This window comes from Brassica rapa, chromosome A05, assembly GCF_000309985.2.
Source record: "Brassica rapa cultivar Chiifu-401-42 chromosome A05, CAAS_Brap_v3.01, whole genome shotgun sequence".
NCBI classification, from domain to species: domain Eukaryota; kingdom Viridiplantae; phylum Streptophyta; class Magnoliopsida; order Brassicales; family Brassicaceae; genus Brassica; species Brassica rapa.
In genome coordinates, this window is record NC_024799.2 from 14,355,447 (window position 1) to 14,375,270 (window position 19,824).

General features: G+C 46.2%; 2 non-coding genes across 2 annotated transcripts; both read left to right on the forward strand.

Moving 5' to 3' along the window:
* Positions 1 to 7,818: 7,818 nt before the first annotated feature.
* LOC117134468 lies at positions 7,819 to 7,924 on the forward strand. Its single transcript, XR_004458653.1, has one exon. It is a non-coding gene; the product is annotated as a small nucleolar RNA R71 (small nucleolar RNA).
* Positions 7,925 to 15,131: 7,207 nt separating this feature from the next.
* LOC117134494 lies at positions 15,132 to 15,237 on the forward strand. The gene has a single exon (XR_004458679.1). It is a non-coding gene; the product is annotated as a small nucleolar RNA R71 (small nucleolar RNA).
* Positions 15,238 to 19,824: the final 4,587 nt, after the last annotated feature.

The window sequence follows — 19,824 nt, forward strand, 5'->3', positions numbered from 1 at the left end:
GACCTTCCGGTCAAAATCCTAGCGAGAAATCTCCCATCGAAAAGGGAAACCCTGAAAGTCTTCCGCCCCCTGCAAAGGACTCGGAGGATAACGAAGCCGAACACATTGACCTGGATCCTAGCGATGTCTCCAACGACACCGACGAAGACGTCGATAGACATGCAAGAAGGACCAGAAGCCGATCCGCTCGGGAAGGCTCTCCGTTCGAAAAACCAATGACGGAAGAAGAGGAAGTCGCCTACTGGAACGAACAAGAGGAGCTGGCTGAAAAGCAAACCGAGCTCACTCGCAGTAAACGCCGACAAGCTCGGAAATCCACTGACGAGACATCGGATATCCGCGATCTTCGTGACTACATCACCAAGACTGCGGCAGAAGTGAGAGCCGTAAAGTCTCAAATTCATCATGCTACTAGTGCTGCCCCCGAGATCGATCGACTGCTGGAAGGAGCTCGAAAGACCCCCTTTACCAGTCGCATTTCGGACATGAGGGTGTCCGATCCGGCAAAAATCAAAGTACCTAAGTACGATGGTAAGGCCGATCCAAAAGCGCACCTTCAGGCTTTCCACATCGCGATGGGAAGAGCAAGACTGAAGGACGGCAAAAAAGATGCCGGCTATTGCCGCCTATTCGTCGAAAATCTTGAAGGAGCAGCGCTCGAATGGTTCGCACGCCTTCGTTGCAACACCATCGGGAGTTTTCGACAGCTCGCATCAGAATTTCTCAAACAGTACTCTGTATTCATAGACAGAGAAACTTCCGATGTTGACCTCTGGAGTCTCTCCCAGAGGGAAGACGAACCCCTCCGCGAGTTTATCAGTCGGTTCAAGCTGATAATGTCTAGGGTCAGCGGGATAAGCGACAAAGTGGCCATCGACGCGCTGAGAAAGACGCTCTGGTATAAGTCGAAATTCAGAAAGTGGATAACTCTCGACAAACCGCGAACGATCCAAGACGCCCTCTACAAAGCGACGGACTACATCATAGTCGAGGAAGAAACTAAAGTCTTATCGCAAAAACATAAGGCGGCAAGACCATCCTCGAAAGATGTGGATCCGAAAGGGAAAAAGAAAAACTCTCGTAACGACAAATACGTCCATCACGAGGGGGAAGATATCCAAGGGGCGCATAACTATGCGATCAATTCGGATCAAGGCCGGACCATGGGCAACACATGGACTCGCAATCAACGGTATGACGAAAACACCTTCTGCGAGTTCCACCAATCCCGAGGACATTCTACGACCAAATGCAAAGTCTTGGGAGCAAGACTGGCCGCGAAGCTACTCGCTGGAGAGCTCTCGGAAGTAACTAGCGTCAAGGATCTCATCCTCGATTCTGATCGCCCTCCAAAGACGGACAGAAATCCGCCCGCTGAAAAATCCCCTCAACGAAACCAGCCTGGGGATAAACGCGGTAGGAGGCCGGACGACAAGGGGAACGATAACAATCGTCGCAGAGTCAATATTATCATCGGAGGATCACAATACTGCAGCGATACTGTGTCGGCCATCAAAGCTTACCAACGGAAGGCAGAGTCGAGTGCAAATTGGCCTACATGGTCTCCTCCTCGAGACGGCCAACATTGCTCGATCACCTTCACAAAGGAAGAAGCCGGCGGCATAGATCAACCTCACTGCGACCCGCTCGTCATAGATCTCGTCATACGAGATTTAGAAGTCGGAAGGGTACTCGTCGACACGGGAAGCACGGTCAACGTAATCTTCTGTGACACTCTCAAGCGGATGAGCATCAAACTCGGAGAAGTAATTCCGACGCCAAAACCGCTCACGGGTTTTTCAGGCGAAGTATCGATGACTCTCGGATCGATCCAATTGCCAGTCATGGCCAAGGAGATCACGAAAATCGTCGAGTTCGCGGTAGTCGATCATCCCGCTATCTACAACGTGATCATGGGAACCCCATGGCTCAACGCCATGCAGGCAGTTCCGTCAACCTACCACCTGGGTCTCAAATTCCCAACGCCAAGCGGAGTCGCGGCCATCTGGGGATGCCAAAAACAGTCGCGGCTATGCTTCCTCGCAGAACACAAGTTAAGGTAAATCACGACTTCTGCAGCTGTAAACGGCAAGCGCACGAAGATAGACCAATCTTCGGCCAAAAGCGCCCCGGGAAAAGACGAATTAAAATCGTCTACCGACGCAAACGCATCGGACGTCGAAGCTCGACACAAGTCCGAAGCCCACGCTACAACTTAACCGGAACATCCGGAAAATAGCGTTGACCCAGCCACGATCGACACGGTCAAGGTGGACATCGCAACATCTACCGCCGAGTAAGAACACTCGCGGCATGAAACAGAACTACGAGATGGCTTGATCCTCGAAAGGGGTACGTAGGCAGCTCGTCAAAAGATGAGTTCAGCTATCCCCCTCTCTAAAAAGGGGGGGGAGTGGGTGCGTATACTCGTATACTCCCACTTAGAAAAATCTTCATTATTGTAATCGAGTTTTTAGAAACTTCAAAAACTTTTACTACAATATACGTTGTCTTTTTTATCGAAAACGCTTACGCTTCAGTAAAACACAAAAGAAACTTTCAGGACACGCCTGGAAACATTAAGACTCTTGTCTGCAGCCTCATCAGGCCCAAAAATCGTAAAAATTATCATCTTTCAAACACACAAATATACACGTATAATCCTCGAAATAACTGCGAGACGTCGCAAAAGTTAAAATTCGAGGACAATACTAACAAATTGTCCGAACGCGACCACCAAAAACCTTACACCCCGTTCGTCGATTGGCCCCGACGAACACGCTAGCCGTCTTAAGCAAACGCAATTCGAACACTCTTTTGATCTTCAAAACATCCAGCACAAGGACAAAAGCGCGCTACAACAAATATATGAAATTTTGGTTTAGCACTTCCAGTTGACTCTGAGAAGATGCTTGATTCGTACCATACAAGTCATATAAGCCGAGAACCTATCGCGGACTTTAAATCGGTACGAGTCAGGAAGAAATCGCAACAGGAAAAACGATAGCCGGCTAGTCACCGCACAAACCTTAACCGAAAGTAAACCTAGGACTTGCCTTAAACCCAACGCTCTGGTCTCAAACATCTCAAGGCATGATATCTAAAAGATACGAGATCCTAAACCATGTCTCTCCGTTCGTATCTCAATGTTCTCGAAAATCGTAAAGATGGGTAATTCTTACGAAAATCACGAACGAACCAACAGATTGGACGTCTCATTGGAATTGAATATGAGACGACAACTCATATTTACTTCGAACCTACTCGGGAAAAACTCGAAAAATGAAACATTCATCATATAAATAACCGCGTAAAGCGGCAAGGGCATTCGAAGCCACCAACGGCCAGTCCCTATAAGCAATAAAAACGGCCAAAACAGGCCCATACAAATCTCTCGGCCACACTTGGCCATAAACATAAAACAGAAAGACGAACATCTTTCTTTCGATAACTACTCCACCGCTCATAATCCAAATTCAAAATCCCCAGACAACGAAGCACCGACGATCCACTTCCTCGCCACCATCGGGAGACCCGGTCGAAACCTCCTCGGTATCAGGGGAAACCGGGATGAATCCCAGAACCCTTGAATCCGCTCGTCGATCGGAGGGATAAGCGCCTCAGCGTGGGCACGTTCATTCATCCCACTCTTCATCAAGCTCATTTCGTCCTCGAACACGTAGTCATCGGCTTGCGTCCTCCAAAGACTTCCGACCGAACCGCGGCACTCACGAAAGTCACCCACCGAGGTAAAGGCATTCTTGAGGTTCCCATACTCAACGTGGAATTGAGAGGCACGAGTCTTCATCACCTCGACGATTTCCCTTTTGCCTTTCCTTTCCGCTTTGCGGATAGCCAGCGCATGATCACGAGTAAGTTGCGCCTCTCGCTCCGACATCTCGCCTTGCACGCGAGCGAGATCCCGCTCCGCTTTCTCCGCTTTGAAGCGGTAGACCATGGCGTCTCTATGACCTGCCTCAATGGCCGAGCCCAGCAAGCTCAGGCCCTGCAAAATCGATTGACATGTTATAAATATATATATATACATAGGACAATCACCAAAAAATTCTCAAAAAAAAACTAACCCCATTGACGATGCGAGATCCTTCCGCAACGACTCTCGGCCTCGCCGATTCTTTCGTAGGAGGAAGAGCATCGAAACCCGGTGGCAGATCAGCAAAGAAATCATCGAAATCCGAAATAGGGACCTCGCTCGAACCACTCCCATCGCCGTAAGCAAGGTTCGGATCCCATCCTGGAAGCATAGAGTCATCCATCGAAAATTCTATGTCGCCAAGATCGACATCTTTTCCCTTCCAAGAGCTCGACTCCGGCACAGCTGTTGGAGCTTCGACGGGATTCTGGTCATCAGGTTCGGAGTCGCTTCCCATGTTTGCAGCCAAAGCAGGACCGGGTTGCACGAATCTCAGTGCCCTCCGAACCCTCTTCGGTGTAAAAGAAGTCCAGAAGAAAGGACCGTTCCTGAGAAGATCCCTTACCGCAATGATGTCCTCAGGGAACGGAGCAAGAGGGGTTATGAAGGGACGATCATTCGGCAACCTCCGGAACAGTGGAATGCAACTCTCTTCGACGGACGCAGCGTCTATACGAACAAAGAAAAAGAACTTCTTCCACGAGTTGAAGTTCGAAATGAACTTCTTAACCCCTGACATAATTTTCCGAGGGACCAACCTATGCTTATCCGTATCTGTGACAAGTTGAAGCCTCAAAAGCGCTTCATAATGATCGACAGAAAGGGAAAGGCCATGCTCGTAGCTTAGGATCAGGATCCCAATAAGATGCTGAATGGCAAGGGGAGTCAACTGACTTATCGCAACTTCGAAACGGTCCAACACTCGGACGAGAATTTCGGGTATTGGGAACCATAGGCGACAACGCACTACGGACGCCTCATAGCAAGTGAAGTAACCCTCTGGGGGGCTGTTAGCACATTCCCCGCGGCGGGGAACCCGGAACTCCACAGCATCCGGGATATGGTAGAACGATCGCATGATCGCGAGAAACTCGTCGGTACTCCTGCTTGCATCCCCTTTCTCGACTCCACGATGGATCAGGACCGGGAACGACTTCTCCTTGGGAGGGGTCAACGAGCCATAATGAGCAACCCACCATGCCTCGTTCTCGGCAGGATGTACCGAGTGAGGCACGAACTCCATCTTCGGAACGATGAGCTCTTCATAAGCACTCGCGGACGAAGACCCTTTTTTCGCAATCTTTTTCTTGCTCGACATCTTTACACTTCTCTTGAGAAAATAGAGGAAAAGGGTGGAGAGAAAGATAGAAAGTTTTTCTTAAGAAAGATCTTAGAGAAAGACAAGAAAGTGAAAAAATTATGAAACAAGTTACCTCCCTTCTTATAGGCATGAGGATTTACTATTCAAGCTCGGACTTTCGGATATTCATTCCATCCATCATGCCTAACTTGCCAAACATGCCTAACCGCACGCTAGGATCCTACGATGCATGATCCTAACGGGCTGGGGGGCTAACTGTTGGGGTCAAAAACGGTTACGACGGAATTACCACCCGAAAATCCTCGGAGATCGTATTTCCGAAAGAGATAGTAAAAGGAAAGATGTAATTTTCGTAAAAAATAACCAATACAAAGTTCTTACGAAGAAGTATCCTTTGAGATTCAAACCAAACAAACCAAACTCGGTCACCGCGCATACACGCCATCCGGTCGCTATGCAGCAACCAAACCCGAGCCAAGCTCGGTCGCTACGTAGCGACCGAGCGTCCGTCTTGCTCGGTCGCTACGTAGCGACCGAGCTCGAGCCCAAGCTCGGTCGCTACGTAGCGATTGAGCGCTCGTCTCGTTCGGTCGCTACGTAGCGACCGAGCTCGAGCCAAAGCTCGGGCGCTACGTAGCGACCGAGCGCTCGTCCCGCTTGGTCGCTACGTAGCGACCGACCTCTAGCCAAAGCTCGGTCGCTACGTAGCGACCGAGCTCGTGCCAATGCTCGGTCGCTACGTAGCGACCGAGCGATCATCCCGCTCGGTCGCTACATAGCGACCGAGCGCTCGTCTCGTTCGGTCGCTACGTAGCGACCGAGCTCGAGCCAAAGCTCGGTCGCTACGTAGCGACCGAGCGCTCGTCCCGCTCGGTCGCTACGAAGCGACCGGGCTCGAGCCAAAGTTCGGTCGCTGTGTAGCGATTGAACCATTCCGAACATCGATACGACACCAATCCTTGCATTCTCGTCAAACCTTCGAATGCTATCTCCCGAAGACCGTAGCAAGCTCAGTCCATGTTTCCCGCTATTCTAATTCATCGATCAAACTTCGCAGATTAGAAACCGCGGAAAATTCGTAGTAAACGTGTCGAGTCGGAAGACGGCCCAAAGGGACCTAAAACACGACTCGAGGCCCATCCTACGATTTCCTAACCAAAAGCCCGTAAACCACAGCATGGTTTACGCTTGGCCCACAAGGAAGGATAAATGTCAAGTTTCCGCGGATAAATACGGAAGTTTTGAAGATAATTGTGAAGATCGGGAAAAATAGAATATCTCCATTTTTATGCTATGACGGCTTAAGGGCAGAAGAGTAAAAGCGTAAACCGACCTTGGAGCTAGTATATAAGGAGTCCTAGGCGAGGAGCATGGGGGAGAACTTTTTCAGAGCAAACTTAGCACTTAGAGCAATTTAGGCAATTTTCCGTTTTTGTTATTTCGAGCTGCGACTCAATTAGGTTTAGCCGTCTTAGGGTTACTAGAACTAGGAATCTCGCCGACAGCTCTCGAGCCCAGGCTTATACCTTGTTGTAAACGCTCATACGCATATTCGGAATAAGATCTTCTTTGCTCTCTTTTCGATTTATTATACTTTATCGTTGTTATTCTCGTGTTCTGATTGCTTGACGTGTGGTAATTAGCAGATATCCGGGTCCTCTGGGAAATTAGGGTTTTCCTAGTTTCCTTATTTAAACGGAAATTGACAGTGCGAATTTCGGTTCCCATATTCATCGACATCAGTCGACACCATTGGGATCCGCCGAGACTCATGGAGCTTTCGATTTTGAAGTCTCCTTCCTCAAGCTTTTCATGTCTCACCACTTGCCAGAAATCATCATCTATGATGGCATTTACGTGGTGTTTTCCTTTATCTACTCCTGCCTCTCTAGCGGTAGCTTCTTGCCTCTTTATAGTCTCGCCAGTCTGAATTACTTGTGTTTCAAGTTTTCTCACCTGAGTCCCTAAGGTCTCGATTTTGGTGTTCAGATTGTTGTAGGCGTAGTCTATTTTACCGTTGAAATCCACGGTGATTTGTTGTTGTTCCAACAGTACTCGATCAAGCATTTCTTCGATCTTGCTTTACTGAGTCTGGGGTGGTGGATTCTGGTAGTAGGAGTTCGAGTAGCTTTTGCTGTTGTTGAAGGGTTTTTGAAATTGTGAACTCTGGTTACTTATTTGTCCATTTCCAAAGAAGTATCTGTTTCCGCCCTGGTTTCCAAATTTCTGGAATCCGGTACCTCCGATGTAGTTCGCATTTTCTTCTCCTTCCGTATCTGCTACTTCTCCTTCAGCTGAACAGACTTGCTTCCTAAGAAGCTCGTGCACCACATCTAACTTAGCTCTTACTTAGTCCATCTGTTCCTTCCCGATAGAGGCTACAAACTTCTTCCGTTCAGAGTTAGTGTTTTTGGTGCTGCTGCTGTTAGCAAGGTTTTTGATAAGTCTCACAGCTTCCAACGGATTCCGAGTAGTGAAGTTTCCTTCACTCGCCGTATCAAGAGCAATTTGATACTGTAAGGCGAGACCTCGGAAGAAAGTGCTTAGCAGCTGCACTTCGTTAAATCCGTGGTGTGGACAGTCTCGCTGGAAGAACCTAAATCTAATCCATGCATCTTTGAAGGACTCTCCAGCCTCCTGCGAGAATGTGGAAATTTTGTTCCGAAGTTCTTCAGCGCGCGCCTCATCGAAGAAGTTTCGTAAGAAAGCATTCTTGATGTCGGCCCAGGATGTTAAGGATCCTGTGGGTTGCTTCCTAAGCGAGTGCATCGCTTCTCCATTCAGCGTGTATCTGAAGAGCTTGCACAGCAGGTAATCTTCGGGGACTCCTTCCATCCGAATAGCAGCAATTAAATCCTCGAACCGTTCTAGATGGTCCATAGGATGCTCGTGCGGTAACCCAGAGTAGGGTATCTGCGACACGAGAGTATAGTATTGAGGCTTCTGCTCGAAATTCTGCTTCTGGATCTCCGGAAGTCGAATAGCTGATCTGTTGGAATAGTACTCATCTGGGCTATTGTAGTCGGCCAGTGGTTTCGATCGAGCGTCCTCATCTACAGGTTGAGCAGCTTCTGTAGCATCAGCATCAGGGATTACAGTCCCCTGAGCGTCTATTTTCTGACCTATTGCATTACGCAGATGACCGGCCTGGTCATACAGGTTTCCGTTCTCGTCCTGTGTTAAAATAAGAATGTTTACCATTTTGACAACACGGTATCGATCGACGTACGCGGTGCAGTATCGATCGTTGTCGAACGATTTGGATCGATCGACGATGAAGGTCTGGTGTCGGTCGACGATTGGTTGTGTGTATCGATCGACGACGAAGTTGTTGCGTCGAGCGATGTGGAACGTTGACCTCTACGGATGGTGCGTTCCAAATGAGTAGGATCGTCTGAGAACAGCAAGTCTTTCTCCTTGTTGCTTCTGGTACCGCTGGGCATGCACCTGAAAAGACAAGAAAAAGATTATGTTAGAAAGGGGTAGAGAAAAGAATAGGAATCAATAAAACTAAATCTAATGGCGATCTAAGCTCCCCGGCAACGGCGCCAAATTTGATACCACTCAAATTACCCTAAGGAGTGTTACTCTGATCAAAAGAGGTTCAGATGTAGTACTTAGGGATCGAATCCACAAGGAGCTAGGGAACAATTAAATCTAGTGTTTATTAATTCTAAAAGTTGTAAATGTTTAAATGAAATAGCATTAGTAATAAGCGAAGTAAATTGTAAATGTAACTTGGTTGGAAATGATATTAGATGCAGGGCCACTATTCAGGTATTGGAGATTATAATATCTATAGATGCCTATTTGTTGCATGCATGATATGTTAGAGCTCAATCGCTTAACTCAGTGATCTCGTCATACGAGATTTAGAAGTCGGAAGGGTACTCATCGACACGGGAAGCACGGTCAACGTAATCTTCCGTGACACTCTCAAGCGGATGAGCATCGAACTCGGAGAAGTAATTCCGACGCCAAAACCACTCACGGGTTTTTCAGGGGAAGTATCGATGACTCTCGGATCGATCCAATTGCCAGTCATGGCCAAGGAGATCACGAAAATCGTCGAGTTCGCGGTAGTCGATCATCCCGCTATCTACAACGTGATCATGGGAACCCCATGGCTCAACGCCATGCAGGCAGTTCCGTCAACCTACCACCTGGGTCTCAAATTCCCAACGCCAAGCGGAGTCGCGGCCATCTAGGGATGCCAAAAACAGTCGCGGCTATGCTTCCTCGCAGAACACAAGTTAAGGCAAATCATGACTTTTGCAGCTGTAAACGGCAAGCGCACGAAGATAGACCAATCTTCGGCCAAAAGCACCCCGGGAAAAGACGAATTAAAATCGTCTACCGACGCAAACACATCGGACGTCGAAGCTCGACACAAGTCCGAAGCCCACGCTACAACTCAACCGGAACATCCGGAAAATAGCGTTGACCCAGCCACGATCGACACGATCAAGGCGGACATCGCGACATCTACCGCCGAGTAAGAACACTCGCGGCATGAAAAAGAACTACGAGATGGCTTGATCCTCGAAAGGGGTACGTAGGCAGCTCGTCAAAAGACGAGTTCAGCTATCCCCCTCTCTAAAAAGGGGGGGGGGAGTGGGTGCGTATACTCGTATACTCCCACTTAGAAAAATCTTCATTATTGTAATCGAGTTTTTAGAAACTTCAAAAACTTTTACTACAATATACGTTGTCCTTTTTATCGAAAACGCTTACGCTTCAGTAAAACACAAAAGAAACTTTCAGGACACGCCTGGAAACATTAAGACTCTTGTCTGCGGCCTCATCAGGCCCAAAAATCGTAAAAATTATCATCTTTCAAACACAAAATATACACGTATAATCCTCGAAATAACTGCGAGACGTCGCAAAAGTTAAAATTCGCGACCACCAAAAACCTTACACCCCGTTCGTCGATTGGCCCCGACGAACACGCTAGCCGTCTTAAGCAAACGCAATTCGATCACTCTTTTGATCTTCAAAACGTCCAGCACAAGGACAAAAGCGCGCTACAACAAAAATCCGAAATTTTGGTTTAGCACTTCCAGTTGACTCTGAGAAGATGCTCGATTCGTACCATACAAGTCATATAAGCCGAGAACCTATCGCGGACTTTAAATCGGTACGAGTCAGGAAGAAATCGCAACAGGAAAAACGATAGCCGGCTAGTCACCGCACAAACCTTAACCGAAAGTAAACCTAGGTCTTGCCCTAAACCCAACGCTCTGGTCTCAAACATCTCAAGGCATGATATCTAAAAGATACGAGATCCTAAACCATGTCTCTCCGTTCGTATATCAATGTTCTCGAAAATCGTAAAGATGGGTAATTCTTACGAAAATCACGAACGAACCAACAAATTGGACGTCTCATTGGAATTGAATATGAGACGACAACTCATATTTACTTCGAACCTACTCGGGAAAAACTCGAAAAACAAAACATTCATCATATAAATAACCGCGTAAAGCGGCAAGGGGATTCGAAGCCACCAACGGCCAGTCCCTATAAGCAATAAAAACGGCCAAAACAGGCCCATACAAATCTCTCGGCCACACTCGGCCATAAACATAAAACAGAAAGACGAACATCTTTCTTTCGATAACTACTTCACCGCTCATAATCCAAAGTCAAAATCCCCAGACAACGAAGCACCGAACGCATCCGCGGGACGATCCACTTCTTCGCCACCATCGGGAGACCCGGTCGAAACCTCCTCGGTATCAGGGGAAACCGGGATGGAATCCCAGAACCCTTGAATCCGCTCGTCGATCGGAGGGATAAGCGCCTTAGCGTGGGCACGTTCATTCATCCCACTCTTCATCAAGCTCATTTCGTCCTCGAACACGTAGTCATCGGCTTGCGTCCTCCAAAGACTTCCGACCGAACCGCGGCACTCACGAAAGTCACCCACCGAGGTAAAGGCATTCTTGAGGTTCCCATACTCAACCTGGAATTGAGAGGCACGAGTCTTCATCACCTCGACGATTTCCCTTTTGCCTTTCCTTTCCGCTTTGCGGATAGCCCGCGCATGATCACGAGTAAGTTGCGCCTCTTGCTCCGACATCTCGCCTTGCACGCGAGCGAGATCCCGCTCCGTTTTCTCCGCTTTGAAGCGGTAGACCATGGCGTCTCTATGGCCCGCCTCAATGGCCGAGCCCAGCAAGCTCAGGCCCTGCAAAATCGATTGACATGTTATAAATATATATATATACATAGGACAATCACCAAAAAATTCTCAAAAAAAAACTAACCCCATTGATGATGCGAGATCCTTCCGCAACGACTCTCGGCCTCGCCGATTCTTTCGTAGGAGGAGGAGCATCGAAACCCGGTGGCAGATCAGAAAAGAAATCATCGAAATCCGGAATAGGGACCTCGCTCGAACCATTCCCATCGCCGTAAGCAAGGTTCGGATCCCATCCTGGAAGCATAGAGTCATCCATCGAAAATTCTATGTCGCCAAGATCGACATCTTTTCTCTTCCAAGAGCTCGACTCCGGCACAGCTGTTGGAGCTTCGACGGGATTCTGGTCATCAGGTTCGGAGTCGCTTCCCGTGTTCGCAGCCAAAGCAGAACCGGGTTGCACAAATCTCAGTGCCCTCCGAACCCTCTTCGGCGTAAAAGAAGTCCAGAAGAAAGGACCGTTCCTGAGAAGATCCCTTACCGCAATGATGTCCTCAGGGAACGGAGCAAGAGGGTTGATGAAGGGACGATCATTCGGCAACCTCCGGAACTGTGGAATGCAACTCTCTTCGACGGACGCAGCGTCTATACGAACAAAGAAAAAGAACTTCTTCCACGAGTTGAAGTTCGAAATGAACTTCTTAACCCCTGACATAACTTTCCGAGGGACCAACCTATGCTTATCCGTATCTGTGACAAGTTGAAGCCTCAAAAGCGCTTCATAATGATCGACAGAAAGGGAAAGGCCATGCTCGTAGCTTAGGATCAGGATCCCAATAAGATGCTGAATGGCAAGGGGAGTCAACTGACTTATCGCAACTTCGAAACGGTCCAACACTCGGACGAGAATTTCGGGTATTGGGAACCATAGGCGACAACGCACTACGGACGCCTCATAGCAAGTGAAGTAACCCTCTGGGGGGCTGTTAGCACATTCCCCGCGGCGGGGAACCCGGAACTCCACAGCATCCGGGATATGGTAGAACGATCGCATGATCGCGAGAAACTCGTCGGTACTCCTGCTTGCATCCCCTTTCTCGACTCCACGATGGATCAGGACCGGGAACGACTTCTCCTTGGGAGGGGTCAACGAGCCATAATGAGCAACCCACCATGCCTCGTTCTCGGCAGGATGTACCGAGTGAGGCACGAACTCCATCTTCGGAACGATGAGCTCTTCATAAGCACTCGCGGACGAAGACCCTTTTTTCGCAATCTTTTTCTTGCTCGACATCTTTACACTTCTCTTGAGAAAATAGAGGAAAAGGGTGGAGAGAAAGATAGAAAGTTTTTCTTAAGAAAGATCTTAGAGAAAGACAAGAAAGTGAAAAAATTATGAAACAAGTTACCTCCCTTCTTATAGGCATGAGGATTTTCTATTCAAGCTCGGACTTTCGGATATTAATTCCATCCATCACGCCTAACTTTCCAAACATGCCTAACCGCACGCTAGGATCCTACGATGCATGATCCTAACGGGCTGGGGGGCTAACTGTTGGGGTCAAAAATGGTTACGACGGAATTACCACCCGAAAATCCTCGGAGATCGTATTTCCGAAAGAGATAGTAAAAGGAAAGATGTAATTTTCGTAAGAAATAACCAATACGAAGTTCTTACGAAGAAGTATCCTTTGAGATTCAAACCAAACAAACCAAACTCGGTCACCGCGCATACACGCCATCCGGTCGCTATGCAGCAACCAAACCCGAGCCAAGCTCGGTCGCTACGTAGCAACCGAGCGCTCGTCTCGTTCGGTCGCTACGTAGCGACCGAGCTCGAGCCAAAGCTCGGTCGCTACGTAGCGACCGAGCACTCGTCCCGCTCGGTCGCTACGTAGCGACCGACCTCGAGCCAAAGCTCGGTCGCTACGTAGCGACCGAACGTAGCGACCGAGCTCGAGCCAATGCTCGGTCGCTACGTAGTGACCGAGCGATCGTCCCGCTCGGTCGCTACGTAGCGACCGAGCGCTCGTCCCGCTCGGTCGCTACGAAGCGACCGGGCTCGAGCCAAAGTTCGGTCGCTGTGTAGCGATTGAACCCTTCCGAACATCGATACGACACCAATCCTTGCATTCTCGTCAAACCTTCGAATGCTATCTCCCGAAGACCGTAGCAAGCTCAGTCCATGTTTCCCGCTATTCTAATTCATCGATCAAACTTCGCGGATTAGAAACCGCGGAAAATTCGTAATAAACGTGTCGAGTCGGAAGACGGCCCAAAGGGACCTAAAACACGACTCGAGGCCCATCCTACGATTTCCTAACCAAAAGCCCGTAAACCACAGCATGGTTTACGCTTGGCCCACAAGGAAGGATAAATGTCAAGTTTCCGCGGATAAATACGGAAGTTTTGAAGATAATTGTGAAGATCGGGAAAAATGGAATATCTCCATTTTTATGCTATGACGGCTTAAGGGCAGAAGAGTAAAAGCGTAAACCGACCTTGGAGCTAGTATATAAGGAGTCCTAGGCGAGGAGCATGGGGGAGAACTTTTTCAGAGCAAACTTAGCACTTAGAGCAATTTAGGCAATTTTCCGTTTTTGTTATTTCGAGCTGCGACTCAGTTAGGTTTAGCCGTCTTAGGGTTACTAGAACTAGGAATCTCGCCGACAGCTCTCGAGCCCAGGCTTATACCTTGTTGTAAACGCTCATACGCAAATTCGTAATAAGATCTTCTTTGCTCTCTTTTCGATTTATTATACTTTATCGTTGTTATTCTCGTGTTCTGATTGCTTGACGTGTGGTAATTAGCAGATATCCGGGTCCTCTGGGAAATTAGGGTTTTCCTAGTTTCCTTATTTAAACGGAAATTGACAGTGCGAATTTCGGTTCCCACATTCATCGACATCAGTCGACACCATTGGGATCCGCCGAGACTCATGGAGCTTTCGATTTTGAAGTCTCCTTCCTCAAGCTTTTCATGTCTCACCACTTGCCAGAAATCATCATCTATGATGGCATTTACGTGGTGTTTTCCTTTATCTATTCCTGCCTCTCTAGCGGTAGCTTCTTGCCTCTTTATAGTCTCGCCAGTCTGAATTACTTGTGTTTCAAGTTTTCTCACCTGAGTCCCTAAGGTCTCGATTTTGGTGTTCAGATTGTTGTAGGCGGAGTCTATTTTACCGTTGAAATCCACGGTGATTTGTTGTTGTTCCAACAGTACTCGATCAAGCATTTCTTTGATCTTGCTTTACTGAGTCTGGGGTGGTGGATTCTGGTAGTAGGAGTTCGAGTAGCTTTTGCTGTTGTTGAAGGGTTTTTGAAATTGTGAACTCTGGTTATTTATTTGTCCATTTCCAAAGAAGTTTCTGTTTCTGCCCTGGTTTCCAAATTTCTGGAATCCGGTACCTCCGATGTAGTTCGCATTTTCTTCTCCTTCCGTATCTGCTACTTCTCCTTCAGCTGAACAGACTTGCTTCCTAAGAAGCTCGTGCACCACATCTAACTTAGCTCTTACTTAGTCCATATGTTCCTTCCCGATAGAGGCTACAAACTTCCTCCGTTCAGAGTTAGTGTTTTTGGTGCTGCTGCTGTTAGCAAGGTTTTTGATAAGTCTCACAGCTTCCAACGGATTCCGAGTAGTGAAGTTTCCTTCACTCGCCGTATCAAGAGCCATTTGATACTGTAAGGCGTGACCTCGGAAGAAAGTGCTTAGCAGCTGCACTTCGTTAAATCCGTGGTGTGGACAGTCTCGCTGGAAGAACCTAAATCTAATCCACACATCTTTGAAGGACTCTCTAGCCTCCTGCGAGAATGTGGAAATTTTGTTCCGAAGTTCTTCAGCGCGCGCCTCATCGAAGAAGTTTCATAAGAAAGCATTCTTGATGTCGGCCCAGGATGTTAAGGATCCTGTGGGTTGCTTCCTAAGCGAGTGCATCGCTTCTCCATTCAGCGTGTATCTGAAGAGCTTGCACAGCAGGTAATCTTCAGGGACTCCTTCCATCCGAATAGCAGCAATTAAATCCTCGAACCGTTCCAGATGGTCCATAGGATGCTCGTGCGGTAACCCAGAGTAAGGTATCTGCGACACGAGAGTATAGTATTGAGGCTTCTGCTCGAAATTCTGCTTCTGGATCTCCGGAAGTCGAATAGCTGATCTGTTGGAATAGTACTCATCTGGGCTATTGTAGTCGGCCAGTGGTTTCGATCGAGCGTCCTCATCTACAGGTTGAGCAGCTTCTGTAGCATCAGCATCAGGGATTACAGTCCCCTGAGCGTCTATTTTCTGACCTATTGCATTACGCAGATGACCGGCCTGGTCATACAGGTTTCCGTTCTCGTCCTGTGTTAAAATAAGAATGTTTACCATTTTGACGACACGGTATAGATCGACGTACGCGGTGCAGTATCGATCGTTGTCGAACGATTTGGATCGATCGACAATGAAGGTCTGGTGTCGGTCGACGGTTGGTTGTGTGTATCGATCGACGACGAAGTTGTTGCGTCGAGCGATGTGGAACGTTGACCTCTACAGATGGTGCGTTCCAAATGAGTAGGATCGTCTGAGAACAGCAAGTCTTTCTCCTTGTTGCTTCTGGTACCGCTGGGCATGCACCTGAAAAGACAAGAAAAAGATTATGTTAGAAAGGGGGTATAGAAAAGAATAGGAATCAATAAAACTAAATCTAATGGCGATCAAAGCTCCCCGGCAACGGCGCCAAATTTGATACCACTCAAATTACCCTAAGGAGTGTTACTCTGATCAAAAGAGGTTCAGATGTAGTAATTAGGGATCGAATTCAAAAGGAGCTAGGGAACAATTAAATCTAGTGTTTATTAATTCTAAAAGTTGTAAATGTTTAAATGAAATAGCATTAGTAATAAGCGAAGTAAATTGTAAATGTAACTTGGTTGGAAATGATATTAGATCCAGGGCCACTATTCAGGTATTGGAGATTATAATATCTATAGATGCCTATTTGTTGCATGCATGATATGTTAGAGCTCAATCGCTTAACTCAGTGATCAGCTGTCGCATGTTTCACTGGTTAACAGGCTAGATCTCGTGTCTCAACGGTTAGTATGTTGACAACGAAATAGTGTCGATCGATGGTGTAATAACCCTCACGAGCCAGTTAATTTTTGGTCGAGAAAAACTCCGCTCGACCAGTTTGGAGTTTGGAGTTGGTCGATCAGATTTAAAAATAAAGTCGACCCGGTGAATTAATTCCTCGACGATACTGTCTTGTGGTCGAAAGGCCTTTCATTGATAGTTCTGGTAGAGTGTTAATAATGTGGGTCAAGTTTTATTTAAGCTAGACAAGCTTAGTTGAAAGCAAGACGAGATTCGAAGGATGAGAAATTTTAGTCGAAAACTGTCCGAAATTGTCGTTAAGTTTCTTAACTAAATTTGGACCAGTCTAATACCTTCACCAGCTATTCTGCTTGCTTTCTCAGTAAATTAGTCACATGAGCTGCACCTACCTGCTTGCTTGCTTCACTAAAGTCACATGAAAGTCACAAGCTGGTTGCTTGTTTAATAAAAACAAAATAATCTTTCTTCAAAGGAGGGAAAGGACAGCAACTTTCTTTTGTTTAAGTAAACCCTCACCTGAAGCAACTTCTTATGTTATAAAACACCATCTTCTCTCCTCTGGACGTTCATAACCTGCAAGAAAAACCAGAGAAAAATTCAGAGAGAAAGAGAGAAAGAAGAGAGAAAAATTTGTGAGAAAAACTAGTTGAAAAATTCAGAAAAAATTTCAGAGAAGAGAATTGAGCATGGACAAACCTTTCTCACCATCCTGTGACTTTATCCAGTGTGTTCTGGTGTGGTTAAGAGCTGAAGGTTTGGTGTCCAAGAGTTTAGAATCACCCATGTTCTTCAGCTATTGATTTTGATCGGTAAGATGGTTGTGGATCAGTTTCTGTGAGAAGTTTTGTTGGTTTGCCTACACTGGAGATAAATTCTGAATAAATCCAACCAAGGATTCTTGTGGTGTTGATCAGGTTAATTCGTGGTTAGCTTGAAGAGAGACAACCAGTCAAGTTTAATTAGTTGAGTAAAACTGGTAAGCTTCAGCTTCTTGATTCAGCCATGTTTTGATGAGAACCAATTGCTCTATGTTGGTTAACCTGTCAGGATCAGTTGTCTAAGGTCTTGTTCTCTTCAGTCTTGGTTGGTTTATGATTTAATCAGTCTCACAGAACGAGTAGACGAACTGATAAGAATTATGGGAATTAAACCGAACTGATTTGATCTTGTTTAGAACTGAATTGAGCTGAGTATGTTCTGATCTGATCTGAGCCGAGCTGTCTACGGTCTGAAATTGTCTTGAACTGATGTCGTCTGAGTATAACCGAGTTAAGCTGTTGGGAACTGATTAGAACCGGAGTTAGCTGAGCATGAACTAAGCTGATATGAACCGAGTTAAATTGTTAAAGCTTGAACCGAGCTGAACATGGTATCAATCTGTCTTGAACCGAACTGATATGAGAGAACTGAACTGAAATGTTATGAACTGAGTTGAGTTTCTTCTTGAACCAGACTAGTGAATCTTATGTTCCAACTGTTATGTTTTGAATTCAGATGGCCAAGGAGAGTATTCGGATCAGCCGGATCCTTGTGATGGTTCTGAACCGAGAGTGAACTAGAAGTGAAGTGTGATTAGCTTGAGCTCGAGTCTAGTATTCCTTAGCCAATCTCATGGATTTAAAGGTGAGTCTAGATAGATGATGAATGAATTATGAATGAGTATGCATGATTGCATATTGAATATGGTTGATTAATTAAGAATTAATCATGAATTAATTAAGGGATAATCATTGATTAATTAAGGATTAATCATGGATTAATTAAGGAGTAATTATGGTTGATTGATTAAGTATTATCCCTTGATCTATATTTATATATGAAGTATTTATCTAGTTTAAATACTTAAGAATTAATAAGAATAATTCTTTGAGGTTATCCCGAGCCTTAGTACTTGTTCTCAAGTACTAATCTATAAGTATTCTATTAATAAGTGTGAATCATGTGAAGTCTTATTGTATACTCACTCTCCCGAAAGTCCCGCATTGCCGTGAATTGGTCCTGCGATATGGATCAAGGTCATGAAGACACGATGATGGGGTCGCACCCTGGAGGCCGTGTAACTGCATGCAGCGTTGGATGTTCTATCTTGGAATATCTGATGGAGGTATGTTTAAGATAGATTCACATGGATGGATTAAGTGGCCTTATAATTATATTAATTATGGAATATAATTCTACTGCATTCAAATGGTGTCGCTTGCTCGGGATACTATTGATATGTGTTTGGGTGTGGGATTAGACTCACTGAGTAAACTAGTTACTCATGACTCATTTGATATGCAGGTAACCAGTAGGTGGGAGACCTTTACTCTAGGACGGGAAGGAACGGCATTAGCCAGCGGTAGTTTTATTATCCTTGCAGTCGTTTTGATATACTTTATGTATAAGGTTTGTTGACCGAAAACCTCGAGGTTAATCTATAAGATTTTGTAAGATTCTTTTAAATGAATAAGTATATAGTGTATAAAGAATGTTTTTAAAGTACGGGTTCCAAATGATATTAGTCCTTGTCCGGACAACCAACTATTGGGTATTACTCTTAAGGTTGTAAGCCTCGGGTTGTACCTAATAGGATATGTGTACTTAGGCGGTTGGCCTAAGGTACCTGGATTTATTTCGGGAACTTCGGGTTAGTCGTTTATGTACACATTGTGGCTTCTCGGTTTGGTTTCAGTTACGAGTGATCGGCTGTGCATGTTCTTGTTCGATTGTTGCACGGCTGGTCAAGTCAACTTATACTTAGACCAGATCGGGGGTGTCACAAAGGTGGTATCAGAGCATGGTTATACGATGCTTGAATGGAACTTGTTTCAAACGTTTTTCGAGTCAAAATGAGTCGCATGGATAATTAGGATGTGCTGGCTGGTTCCTTCCTCTTAGGATAGATAGTCATGGGTAGTTACCTTACTGTTATCTTTCATACGAGATGCATCAAGACAAGCTCGACGGAGTGGAGTGTACTTACCAATTTTGATCCTGTCAAGATCGAGATTCCTACAGTCATGATTGAGCTTTCTACCGTCATGATTCGGTTTGTTATCTTCATGTTTTGGTTCAATCCGATCATGCTTCAATCCATTATCATCATGCTCGGGTGAGCTAACGATGTGCTCGGGTTTGCTACCATCATGCTCGGAGTTGGTATCATCATGCTTTCCTGCGGTTCCTACAATTTCTAGTGTGGATATCGATATTCAAAGATATTGAGAAAGAGTTGACACATCAATTACATCTTCGGCCCGTGTTTTGTTGAAGTCAAAGTTGACGTTGTTGGTGATGATCCAGTTCAGAATATCCGACTTCATATGACTTATTCTTTCGGCTGCTCA